The sequence below is a fragment of the Dermacentor silvarum genome, chromosome 10, assembly GCF_013339745.2.
Source record: "Dermacentor silvarum isolate Dsil-2018 chromosome 10, BIME_Dsil_1.4, whole genome shotgun sequence".
Lineage (NCBI taxonomy): Eukaryota > Metazoa > Arthropoda > Arachnida > Ixodida > Ixodidae > Dermacentor > Dermacentor silvarum.
In genome coordinates, this window is record NC_051163.1 from 159,381,609 (window position 1) to 159,395,377 (window position 13,769).

Here is a 13,769-nt window from a genome sequence, read left to right on the forward strand (position 1 = left end):
CTTTGTAAATAATAAAGTCAGTACTTGACGAATGTTAATTTTGTAGTCCAGAGTTCGACGCGCCCACTTTACGCGCACATTTCTTGCGAATAAACACTCGCTAAAGTTAAAAAAAAAAAAGCTTTCGTGAGTGTTGCTTTATTCACAAGAAATGATGATTTTTAGTAATTTTTTGGCAATTTTAGGTTCTGGTGAAATCTGGGGAAATTTTAGCGAGTTTCTGGTGTCGTACCTACTGTCCAATCTGGCAACGCTGCTCGCAGATGTTTTGGTTTTGCAGTTGCGAGATGGGGGTACCGACGAATCGACAACTTTGAGGGTTCAACCTTGGGAGTTCCTTCCGCTTCACCTAGCACAGCGGGAAGCAAAACAAATGAAAGAACGCTTGGGATTCTCCATCCCAGTTCATATTGTGTGGTGCGAACGACGAGGCTCCGAACACGGGGAAATGCCTACTCCTTCGGGTAGCACGCTGACTGCGCTGTGGCCGCACGTCCCAGCCTTGCTCGACGTCGCTTCAGGATGCTCTTGACACTAGCGCAGCTGAAGCGGGCGATCGACGGTTGTGTTGTTGATGAGCTCGTCGCCCGAGCCGCTGAATGAAGAGCGCTAATTTGGACCATGGTGCCAGCGAACGTCTCGGAGCCTCGCGAGATGTCTGGCCCGTCGCCGCCTTTGCAGGTATGTCAACCTCCTAATTTCGATCTGTATGAATAGCCAAGGCCCGTGGATTGCGGTCCAGTGCTATACCAATGCGGTAAACATTGTAGATACCCGTGTGTCGATCGTTCATAATTAGCATCAAACGCATGCGCTGCAACTCTGGTCTCAAAGCTCCTTGCGTAGTTCGCCGTTCACGAGTCCGACGCGCTGTTAATTAAATGTGCGACAGTTATGCGTGCGCGAATAGTTTTTTACGCACTAGCAGTTGAGCGAGTTTTAACCCTTTCAGCCCCCGATTTTCCATTTCTTGCATATATTTTTTTGCTTTGCATATTTTACACCACAAGGACTCTAGAAACATGCCTGAGCAAAAAATAAGTCATTTGTGTTATTATTTGCCGATTTACAGTCATGTCGTCAAAACCGCACATCAGGGCTCAGTGGTTGCGAAAACGCAGTGAAAAGCTACTTTATTCAGAGGTGGAAAACACAATCACTGCAAACACAAACTTCACTAATTGTTCATGTGGAAGCCTCTGAAGCAGTTTCGAGCCTTGGCAAGACACAGGTGCACGTTATATTTTTCGAACATGATACGGGTTTGTCCTGTGCATCCCTCAAGCTTACAACGCTGTTCCCTGCTGTCGGTACGAAGAGGCCAGTGTCCCACTTGATCAAACCTGACGTCTTGTACAGGCCTATTTTCAGCTTATCTTGCTTTTTTCGAAGTCACCAGAGGGGAGAGTGACGGCCTTCCTCGCTTTTGCACTTTTGGCTGGCTGTCGGCTCGTGCAAGTGCTTCAGTAATATGGAGGGTGAAGTCCAGTAAGTCCAGTTCCTTGGCAGGCATCAGTCCTTCTGCAGCTGCATCACTTCTATACTCCAGCCATGCGTTCGCAACTGAGGCATTGATAACGTGAAATATCTGGCTCAGGCTGCTCAAACTCATCACCGCTGTCTGAAGATCCGTCGATTTCTCCCTCCCCATCAGACAAGTGTCCATTATCAAGTTCACGGAAAATTGCATCCGTGCATTCTTACAGATGCCTAGAACGTAAGTTCTGGCGGGAATAGAATGAATTTGTCGGTATACACGGTGTAGCACCCACCGACGCCGCAACACTGGGCGTTTTGGTCGGCGCTTTCAGCCGGTGCCTTGGCGCCGGCTGTCAAAGAAGTGAAAAATAAGGAAGCGCAGCGCGTGCTCGAGGCACACGCTCGGCACGCGCAGTGTTGTTCCAGAAGCTTGCCACGCTGGTCGTCGCAGCCGCCGCTCGGCTCGCCGCCTTCGCCCTTCTGAGTAGGAACGACGGCACTGCTCGTACAGCCGTCGTACTACCCTCTTCCAGTGGCTGACCGCACGGTGCGCGAATCGCTGCCTGCGTTCCCGCCGCCAGCGCTACCCGCATTTCGTCCTGTGCCCGTCAGCCACCATCAGACAAGCCTTCCTCCCTCGACTTGCCCCGATACTGTCTTGTCGACCACCCGATGCGCTCCCGCACCATCCCCGACCTCCGGCTCTCCCCAGGGGTCTCTTTCGGGCGAGTACGCGCACAATGTCCTCGACACGACCATGATACCGGTCACGTCATCGTCCTCATGTCCCTCTTACAACGGTATAAGCGTGCCTGAAAAAAAGAAAAAAAAAACACCCAATGAAATCGGACGCAATGGCAAGCCGACGGCACGCCATATACAACCACAAAGCCCTGCTGTTGTCAAAACCGCACACGGAAAAAACATCTTCTTACAAGTAATATCACCATGCAATGACGCCTATTCAAGTACATGCGTTCTCTGCAATCTGTTTAGACACTATAAATAAAAACCGCAACGTAAACTACGCAGGGGTTATTCAATTATAAAAGAAAAAAAGTGCACATACCTGACGGCGCGTCTGCAATGTTTCTTGTTGTCATTTCTTCTTCCTCGTTCGACACGGCTCCGTAGAGTCAGGTGACTAACCATGGTAGTGGCACTAGCACTTTCAATAGTACGATGCGGGAAAAATACAAGCAGTTTCGGTTCTTTTTTGATGCTGAAAATTCCGATTCTAAGTCATGTCGTCATTTGACGACGCCAGGGCTGAAAGGGTTAAAATGTGTACCACAATTAGTGTATGCAAAAAAGACGTTACGTGAAGCTTCATGTTTAAATCTGGCATGTTCTCTAGCTTTGTTTCCCGTGAGTGTCAGTGTTTAAATATGTTTTGCATTGGCTTTCGTGACCAAGAAATTTCCCCTTCGTTTAGTTTTCGTTTAGTAAACGGCTTCCTTTTTACGGCTATTGGCGCGTTTATGCAATATATTGAAAATGGTGTTAAAGTGTGACAGATAAGCACTGGGCCTCTTCGATTATCCATTCCTGACACTCCCGGACTGCCCGAGGCGTTGCTTTCAGCCAATCAGCGTTGCGTATTCAGCTTTTCGGACCGTCCGAGACTGTCAGAGACGGATAATGGAAGATGCCCACTGTGTATGCTTTTGATCACTTGAACCTGTAGCACGGGATTGTTATTTATTCATTTGACAGATCCCCTGACGAGCATGGAGCGCAGCCAGCATTGCAGCCACCACCACAGGTAAGAGTGCATTGCACGGACAACTGCGTGTTGCCTTGAAGCTTGCTCAGGCAGTTAAAGAAAACAAGACAATCAGCACTAAGGGGGCTGGAGGGCAGAAGACAATAAATAATTCAGACATGGCGACGTGAAGAGTACTCTGTTTATTATGGGCAGGCTTGTTACATAATTTGAGGCAGAAGAGAATAAAGAAGTTACAAATGGTGCCACAAAGAGTACACTGTCTGTTTGTTATGCAGGCTAGGAAAAGCCTTTGTTCGTACAGGTGCCCACAAAATAACTCGGACTGGCGGCCGCTCGTCGGCAGAGCACAATTGCAGAAAAATAAAGCCTTGGTCTGCGCGTGTGCAGCATCCCTAGCAAGCAAGCCTCACTCCCTAGTGCATCTAGAGAGGCGTTGCCTGGCATCAAAAAAACTTGCGGTTTGTCCCTCTCAGCGCTGTGACAACACATTCGAGGAAGGAAGGGGGGGGAATCGGGGCTTGTAGGCTCCGGCATGCTCGTGCGCTATGCTGTGTAATCTCTAAACGCACGCGTAATCCTTGTGGCGTATTCTCGTCGGAATCTGCATCAATTCTAAGAGATAGTCATGGTTTCTGAATAGCTTGCGTGGATGGAATCCATGAGCGTTTATAACTGAGTGGTGACCAGTCAGTTCACCATGCTCTACTTTTAATTATGTCGAATGTCTTGCATATCTGAGTGAATTATTTCTCTCAAAGAAAGTATGAATTCATAGCTTATCTTTCATGTGGGCGAGCGCCACAGCTTGCCTATATTAGCACTGTGCGCACTTTTCAACCGGATTATCATGTTGCGCGATGTATTTTAGTCCTTGTGTAATTATATTCCGAGCTGCATTTACTACTGGGGAATAAGTTCAGAACTTTGACTGTAACACGATGGCTACTTTAAACAGGATGACTACATGCAGTAATAAAGGTTTTTCAAAATGACATCAGACGGAGTATTCCAAAATGCCAATTTCATGCACAGGAATTAATTTTATGCATGCGGCACTATAATAAAGGTCTCTTCAATGCTTCGCAGTCACAATGAACATCGCATAGTGCGCTATTTATTTTATGAAATCTGGCCGCTTCGCTGCAGTTTTAGTAGGGAGTACTCCAACATTTGATTGCGTGTCTGCGTTGGTGCAAACATTCAATTTTTCGTTCAGTGTGGTGATACGTTGCTAATCAAGGGGGTGTCCAGTTGTGTGAGTTAATTACCTATAAAAAAAATGTTAAGTGGGGTACCATGTCGATTGCTGAGATGACTTTGACGGCAAAAGCTTTAATGCATTGATGTTATTTTATTTTCAATTGTTTGCTTATGTTGCTTAATTATTAAATAACTATAATTCGCCGTAATCTGGTTTAATTGTTTTCTTACTTGCTGTTACGGAGTCTTTAATTAATCCTTATTAGTACGTACTGTTCTTTCAAACTCCTAATTAGTCTTAATTTGGCATGACCAGTTTTATCACGGAGTCTCGAATTGATGTTAAGTAGTCTCTGTTACTGTTTGCAACCCCTAATTACGTTTAATTAAACATAATTATTCTTAGTGACTTAGTAATTCACTTTAGACTGCTTTAATAAAGGTGTCGTATGATGTCCGTGTATTGATCTTGTTAATTACCCTAATTACTTTTCATTAGTCTTTGGGGACTCTTGAATTACTCTTAATTATTTTAGCTACTTGGTGCTTAATTCACTTTCACTTGCTTTATTGAACGGCGGAGTTGTAGTATGCCGCTTTCTCTTATTTGCTACCGCAAGTGTTGTCGACGATGGTCATATTCCGCGACCAATGAGCCAGTTAAGCGTGTTGCTTTAAAAGGCGCCAATGCCCATTAATGCACGAGTGCTGATGCTACATCGCGTGCACACGCACGCACAGCGTTTTAGAGACCGCATCCGTACCTGTGACAATGCTAAAAGGCACCCAACGCTATTCTTTTGGAGCAAGGCAACACCTATTTAGATGCACTGGGGCGCGAGGCGAGCTTCTTGTGGAAACTGCGCATGCTTGACCCTGGCACTACTTTTTCATCAGCGCACTCTGTCGGCGAAAGGCCACCAGTCCGGCGTTCCGAGTTATTTTGTGGGCACCTGTACATATAAATGCATAAATGAGTTCACATTATAAACTTTTGGAGGGGAGAAGTGTCTAAATAGAAACATGTACTGTGTGTATGTACCGTATACACTGCGTCAGCAATGAACAGGGGCCATGAGAGTGACAGTGACAAGATGCAATTTATTTGTGCATAATGATGACGAAATGACTGCCTATGTTTGCTGCTTAGTTGTAATACAGGTATATGTGGTGAAAGTTGTCTATATGTTAAGTGGAACACTTCCACATGCACAAACATGCCGATTCTCACAAGAATTCAAATGTAAGAACTTTTTCTTCTGCCTATTGAGAAATAAGTCTGGGCCATACACGAGTAAATACAGTTATTTGTGTCTGAAAGAGTTATTCAGATAGGAACAGCTCATTAGACGCAGCTGCACTCAAGGACTATGAGAAATTGATGCCAGCCATGGCTCAACACTAGTAGTCCGTGCTTGACTTTCTCCTGGGGTTTGCCAGGGAGATCGGTCTCGTTCTGAGACTAATCCTGTAACTGAGGCCCTGCTTATTTCCCTCTCCTCAACCCCTTCCATAAAACTTATCCGCTTCCTGTGCTCTTCAGTCCACTAAGGAATGTCACTACCTGCATAGTTGGTACCAGCGAACTGACCGTGTGACTGGCCCGTTGTAAGCTCTTACAAAATTGATGTGCAGGAAGGCAAGTCACTGGTTCGAATCTTCGATGATGGCACGTTGGTATTCCAGTCCTTTGCACAGTCACTTCTACAGAGCATCCTATCCAGCGTAGAGAGCAGAGACCTTGGTACGTACGTAGCATGTTAACTTGTTCTGTTTAGCTGACGATCTTAGATTTAAGGGAAAGGGGGGAAGGCCTTCTGCTTAACAAGTTTCTCCATCTGGTTAACCTTTATGGATGAGTGCTGCCTACAGACAAAAAACGAAAAAATTTTTCTTGTTGAGTTCCAGTTTTGAGTACGGAGGTTATTGGCTAAATGTCTTTGTTGTTTGTTGGACTAGACCAATGAAAACAGGATGAAAAAGAACGTTGTCCTGTTGAAAGCCTGGTCAGAGATGAAAAATAAATGCAACGTCCCCAGCTTCAGTAGTATCAGACAGTTACTGTAGAGGAAATTCAGTGTGCACCTGTGTTTCACATCTGACAAAAACTGGCCTTGCAAGCTCCATATGAAACCATAAGTGCCTTGGGGCAATGGCGTAGCCAGGGGGAGGGGGGGCACACTGAGCACTTCCCCCTCGCCTCCCCCCCCCAAAAAAAGAAAGAATGTATGGCTATGCCCCTGGCTTGGAGTAAAGCTGATTTTGATGTTCTGCCTGGCGTTGGCCCACAGGAAACAAACGTGCTGAAAAAGAATCCGTTAAATATTTTTGTGTTTGTTGACTAGCCTTATTCTCGGTGTATTGTGCAAATTTTGACGAAAAATACATTTATCCTTCGGTTAATTTTATGTCTTGACCTTAAGAGGAAGCTTTAGCTCGGGCCCAACTTCGATGCTGCCTATTCGAATACATGTAAAATGCATAAATGCATTTCTGAGATAAAACTCATCAAATTTGGTGCGGAGGTTGTCGAGAAAAAGGATTCCTCGTTTCCCATGTATTAGCTTCCTCTCAACGGGGTCAATGGTTTCTTTTGTTGTTGAACCTTAAAGGGACCTTGTGTTGTACCTTGATATCCTTTGTAGAAGGGGAGCAGATTTCAACATAGGGACGGAATAGGCCTTTGGAAAATGCAGAACGAGCGTGTCACATTACGTGATCGCCAGCCTAATTCTCCAGAAAGTCTCATGCTCATGCATACCTGCCAGGTTTCCTGAATCATTTGTGAAGTTTATGAATTTGTGCTCGTATTAGAAATGTTGCTAATGCACGATTTTTGTTTGCAAAAAGGTTTTGCTGATTGGTCAACGAACCTTCCCCTGATGGTCCTTCTGCTGATGAATGCAGGAGGGGTGCTTACATTGAGCAAGTTTACAAGGACAAGTTCCTGAAGCTGTGGCTAAAAATCCAATGTAATCTAACGGCAGTGTGTTGCTTATCAGTATTTGCTATGCCAAGTTTGTGGCTGCTTGTGTCCTGCGTCTAAAGACCAGTCATCTTTAACAAAACACGTGCTATTCCCTCTCTCCCCCTCTTTTTTTTCAATATGTCAATGAATTAATTTTAAGGTTCCCAGATTGGAAGGTATGCTCATGATGCATGACATGTGCTCCTCTGACTTCTTCCTGCTTTGCATCTTTTTCACCTTTACATGCAACGTATGATGTTGTCAAAAACGTGCTTTTTAAGACTTTTCATCATGCAAGTCCTTTTTAAAGCCCTTCTGTGCACTTTTCTTATTGATTCTTTTGCTGGTTGCAGAAATTCAAGCAGGGCAAGTATTTTTTTCTGTTCACACTTCTTTATTTACTTTTATTTTGATCAGTGGTGGTGACTGCCTGGGCTGACACGCTGCTGGATGTTCTCGAGCTTCTACCAAGGGCCACGATATTGCAGCAGGTGAGTCGTGCATTCCTGACTGTGATTCAGTTTCAGAGGAGACAACCCGTGAACTTAGGACAACTGAAAGTAGAACAAGTTAGTGAGTATTCATGGTATTGAAAGGCAGGTGTGCAGACACGGACATAAGGAAAGGTCCGTTCCATTCTCATCACGTCCGTGTTTGCACACCTGCCTTTCAGCAGCAAGAACCTCTGCAATAAGGTGTGCATTGGGGTGAGTTGGTTCAAGTTGATGATGAAAGCAGTGTGAACAGGCAGCGCACATAGAGAAAAGTGCATAGTCGTTAGTCCAGAACTTGTCCTGTGCACTTGTTTTATCTGTGTCGCCATCCCTTTTGCACAGTCTTTGTAAGAACATTAACTTCTGAACACTTGTGTTACAGCCACCACATTACAGCAACTCTTCATTCAATGGTGTTACCCTCTGCTATATGCAAAGAGACATTTGGACAGATGGGATGATGGATAGGCAATAAATAATAATCGGAATGTGACTTTTCGGTCGGACATATAAGAAGACACTTGCCCTTTTTATTGAAGCAATGCACCGAGTATATGTGAATGCAGATTTGTTTCATGAGACTAACATACTAACCGAAAATAGGGGCATGAAGTCACATGAACAGCTCGTGGTGTCTCATATTTGAAGAAATGGTTTGTTGCTTTTTCAGTGAGGCAACTGTTAATCTTGGAGGGAGCCAATTAAACTTGACTGGCAGACTTCTTTAGATCCACGTATTATGTCTGGAGTACACGAAGCATGCGTGAATATCTTAGCAAACATCTACAAGAATTCCACAACTACTTTGGTTCTCCACAAGAAAAGTAGAAAGTTACCTATCAAGAAAGGGGTCAGGCAAGGAGATACAATCTCTCCAATGCTATTCACTGCATGCTTAGAAGCATTCAAGCTCTTAGACTGGGAAGGCTTAGGAGTGAGGATCAATGGCGAATATCTCAGCAACCTTTGGTTTGCCGATGACATTGTCCTGTTCAGCAACACTGGCTACGAATTACAACAAATGATTGAGGACCTTAATCGAGAAAATATAAAAGTGGGGTTGAATATTAATATGCCGAATATGCCTAGCAAGGTAATTAATATGCCAGGCAAGGCAACAAGAATTCAGAATCGCCAGTCTACCTCTAGAGTCTGTAAAGCAGTAGGTTTATCTATGTCACTTACGCACAGGGGACTGATATCATGAGAAGGAAATTTACAGAAGAATAAAATTGGGTTGGAGTGCATACGGCAGGCATTGCCAAATCCTGACTGGGAGCTTACCACTGAAAAGTGTACGATCATTGCATTATACCGGTGCTAACATTTGGGGCAGAAACTTGGAGGTTAACAAAGAAGCTCGAGAACAAGTTAAGGACCGCACAAAGAGCGATGGAACAAAAAATGTTAGGCCTAACGTTGAGTGACAGGAAGAGAGCGGTGTGGATCAGAGAGCCAACGGCGATAGCCGATATTCTAGTTGACATTAAGAGTAAAAAATGGAGCTGGGCAGGTCATGTGATGGGTAGGATGGATAACCGATGGACCATTAGAGTTACAGAATGGATACCAAGAGAAGGGAAGCGCAGTCGAGGTCGGCAGAAAACCAGATGGGATGGTGAAGTTAGGAAATTTGTAGGCGCAAGTTGGAATACGCTATCGCAAGACAGGGGTAATTGGAGATCGCAGTGAGAGGCCTTCATCCTGCAGTGGACATAAACATATAGGCTGATGATGATGATTTTGTCTGGATATCAACATATATTATTGGGGTGTCTAGCACCCAGGAAAACCTGGAAAGGTCATGGAATTGTCCGCGAACTTCTCATTTTATGGGCATTAAAAAAAGAAACAGAATTTCATGTGGGTCCCTCGGCATCTCTTATGGATTCTAAAAAACCTGTGTAGAGAAACCCATCTGGAAATCCATAAGAGTTTCCTTTGTACCTGCAAGCTACTCATATCAATGACAAACAGTGGACTCTGAATAAACTCTTATATGAATGCCAATGCAGTAGACTCTGGATAAACGAAACTTGCTTAAATAGAAATGCCTGATAAACGGTACAATGGTATCAACTTTGGTTGGCCACCCATAGACTTAATGTTGGCAAACTTCAGTTAAATGGGACCCATGTTTTTGTGAAACCTAAACCCGAACTACTACTTGCATCATCGGCCTATGGAATAGCAGAAGTCCGCCAAACATGTAAAATCGTGATGCTATAAATAACAAAGAAAATCCAATGGATTAGGCAGTTGAAGGAAAGCTTATGCAAGTTAAAGATGTCAAAGTTGCAATGGTGTTTCCATCATGAGGACTTCATTATAATGATCCCTGAGCAGGAAGAGATCACTAAGGAGTCGGTGGGATCTCGCAGTCAGACTGCAACTACTGCTTTGCTCACCCTGCCAGGTTCACCTCGGATGATGCCCTTGTTACTTACTCTGAAGACAGTTGAAAATATAATGGGTGAAGTCCGTGGCAAAGACTATGGTTCTATTGATGTAAGCATAAGTATTACTATTACAGTGCGTGTTATTGTTTCGGACCTGATGGTAAATAAAACATGCAGTTGGAAAGTCTGCAGTGTCATTTTGAATGCGAGGAGTGCACACATTTATTGGGAATTTAACACAACCTTGTGCAAAGAAGCTACAGCAAGAGTGCTTTGAAGTCTCGTTTTTTCACCACACTAATATCAAAACACTGTGATGTTGTTCAAATGAAATGACTCTTGGCGATTTTTGTGCCCTTCGCCTTATTGAAACTTTGAGGAAACGGAACTTCTTTCTCTTCGAGTTTCCTTTAAGTGGAGCCTACTGTATTTATCTTTCATCAAACTGTATGTCTACGACTAAAAACATCTGCAGGTATTGCCAGTGGCGGTGCAGAAGGGCCAGGTGTCCTAGTCACCCCTGTCGCGCCTCTTATCTTGCCGTCTGTTGGGTGCAGTGGCTGTACTGCTGGAGTCAATTGTGAAAGTGTTCTGTCTATCTCTCATTTTGCATTGAACGGAAATTTCAGTTTGGCTAAATTGGTTATAATTGAGTAGTTGTATGCTAGCAATGGTAACCTTGGTACACCTGCAGGTGAGAGGTAACGATGCACTTATATTGAGACAAGTGTTCTCCAAATGCACCTTTTTTGTAACTGAGCTCTGTTCATGTTCATGGTTCTGGTCATTGGCGCTGGCTGCAGAGTGGCTAGTTCCGAGTTCTTTTTTTTTTTTTTGTAATGGTTATTGGACCCAACGAAGTTATGTTCCAAATGCGACATTGTTATGTCAAGACTAACTTGTATTTCTTCATCTGTGCTTTTGTGGAGGAATGAAATGTTTGTTTGCAGCCTAATTTTTCTGGCTGTGTTCAAAAGGGTGCACAAGGAGCTGCTGCCACTGGCAGAGTCCCCCTGCCGGGACCCTGATCCGGATGTTCGGGCCAGCATGTGTTGTCAGCCGGGTCCTCTCACTCGGTTCGTTGGGTGAGTACCTGCTGCTTACCATTATGACGGAGTTCAAGGGACACTGAAGAGAAAAGTTATTTCAGCTGTATTTACAAATTAGCTGTGCTAGCAATTAGCCTTTGTGAATTACCCTTGAATTATCCTCGATTTAGCATAAAAAAAAGACAGTGCCAACCTTATTGTGAGAAGAGGCCTGGTATGCGTAAAAGCGGAAGACAGGTGGTGGTGCTGCCTTAAAGTTTCTGCACCATCTTGCTGCAATATCATGAATTTCGACAGCATCTACTCAGGCCTAGTTTAATATTTATCAGTAAAGATGGAATAAATTGTATTCTAAACCACTCAAGCGTTGAACTTTTGAAAACACTGAAGCACCAAGTTTACAATTGTGTAAGTCGGTATTTAAAAATGGATATCGCAGTTCTGTAAATTGCATCTGTCAGAGCAATCTGAATTGGACAAATGTCACGCGTGCGTTTGCAAACTTGTATGAAATTGTTACAGCTATAATCAGGATTTTGTGAGATTGCTACCGTCAAAACCGTGGTAAATCAGATTTGCGTGTAATACTACATCAATTTTGTATGCTATAGATATCTGAAAAGTTGCAGAGAAATGGGATGCACATAACATTTTATTGCCGAGTTACATAATTGTAGAGTTGATGCATCAGTTTTCTCTGATTTGCAATCTTCAAGAATTTTTTAGAAAGTAATTAATCATTTTTAGAAAGTAATTAGATCAATCAGTCAGTCAGTTTTATTTTTCATTTAACAACGGAGGAGGGTGAGGAAAAAGCCTCAAAGTGAGAGCTTGAAAAACGTTGAACTCCCGACAATTTATGTTTACGAGGCAGGGCAAAAATAAACACATGCAATAAAACAAAATAAAGAGTGATAAGTGACGGTGTGGCATGTCATCATGCATAATATAAACACCACAGACCCATCTATCTAATGAATGCTTAGACTTACACTGTGCAATAAAACTATACTGTCCATACTTGTCAACGAGAACCGAGCTATGGCAACGACGATAATATAAGTTTAGTACAAGATCTACAAGTGCTTTAACACATTGCAATAAGCCCACACATATCAAACAGATCAAAGAAGCGTCATGGCACCATTTCTAACTTCTTTATTCTCCTCTTCAATCCCCCCGCTCCCTCCGATGTTCTCAGACTTCTCATTCAGTACGCTTCACTCCCCCCACGTTTTTTATTCAGCCCACCAGGGATGGTATTTAAGCACATTTGCTATGTAAGCTGATTCTTCATTTTCGTTTGTGCCGATATACCAGACAGTTTTTAAGTTGCCTCGCTGACTTGCGGTTTTCACGACACAATACGGTTCTTTATAGACTGAGCCAGTATATGATAGTCCCTTTCTCACGAGAACCAAGTCTCCTACCTCCAGCGCTGGTAACATTGTGTTTTGCTTCTTATTAAAGTTTCTTTTCATTCTTTCACGGTATTTCGCTTGACTGTCTTCTGTCCTTCTTGTTTCTGTAAGCTGTACCATCTTGTCGACTCCCAAGGATACATCAGTGGGAAGATAAGTTGGTTTTCCAGTAGCAACAAAGAGTGGTGTACATCCTAGACCAGTTGTGTGCGATCGGTTATGATGAGATACTGCTGCTTCAAGGCAGCACTTCCATCCTCCCGGGAAACTTGGGTACATATTGATGTATTGTTTCAGGTCCCGAATAGTTCGTTCCGCCAATCCATGAGCTGCTGGAGGGTTAGAGCAGTGAATCTCAGTGTTACTCCTCGTTGTTCTGCCCATTCTTGCAGTTCATGGCTTCGGAAGGCTGGACCATTATCCGATACCAAAACTTTCACGTTGTCAAACATTTTGTGGTTGAGCAATGAGATCACGCTGTTGGCCTCCTTTCCTGCTAGCATCCTTATGCGCTCATCCACGCACACAAGGAACCCTTGCATTTTCTTCACGCCTTCCGACTTCTTACGGAGTTCGGCGAAGTCCAGGTGGAGAACTTCGAATGGTGTCCCAGAATGTTTTGGCAATGTCATTTGTTGAAATGGTTGTTTGAATTTCACCTTATTCAGGTGACATTTGTGACATGAGTGCACATACATCTTCGCGTCTTGTTTCATGTGGGGCCATGTAAATCGCTTCATGAGCTTCATGTAGGCTCTCCAAAACCCATTGTGTCCACCTGAATGAGGGCTATTATAGTAGAGATCCAAGATTTTCGGCACAAGTGTGGGAGGCACTGTAATTTTCCCCGTCACTGTAGGCTGTAGTGCTTCAGCTCCTTCCCAAAGTTTAGCAGCGTTTATTGCTTCTTGGAGAACTGAAACAGGTGTGACTGCCAACCTCGACATACCATCAGCATCTTTCATGGAAGCTCTCGGGCGATGACTGACTTTAAAAGTCAAACTGCTGAAGCTCGTTCACCCAGCGTGCG

General features: G+C 43.9%; 1 long non-coding RNA gene across 2 annotated transcripts; it reads left to right on the plus strand.

Annotated features, from left to right (window-relative positions):
* The first annotated feature begins 287 nt into the window (after nucleotides 1-287).
* On the plus strand, nucleotides 288-11,347 carry LOC119466254 (uncharacterized). Of its 2 annotated transcripts, none has more exons than XR_007464116.1 (5): nucleotides 288-681; nucleotides 3,196-3,244; nucleotides 6,044-6,152; nucleotides 7,794-7,867; nucleotides 11,220-11,347. It is a non-coding gene; the product is annotated as an uncharacterized LOC119466254 (long non-coding RNA). The 2 variants fall into 2 exon arrangements; XR_005195074.2 differs by lacking the exon at nucleotides 11,220-11,347 and adding an exon at nucleotides 10,745-10,812.
* Nucleotides 11,348-13,769: the final 2,422 nt, after the last annotated feature.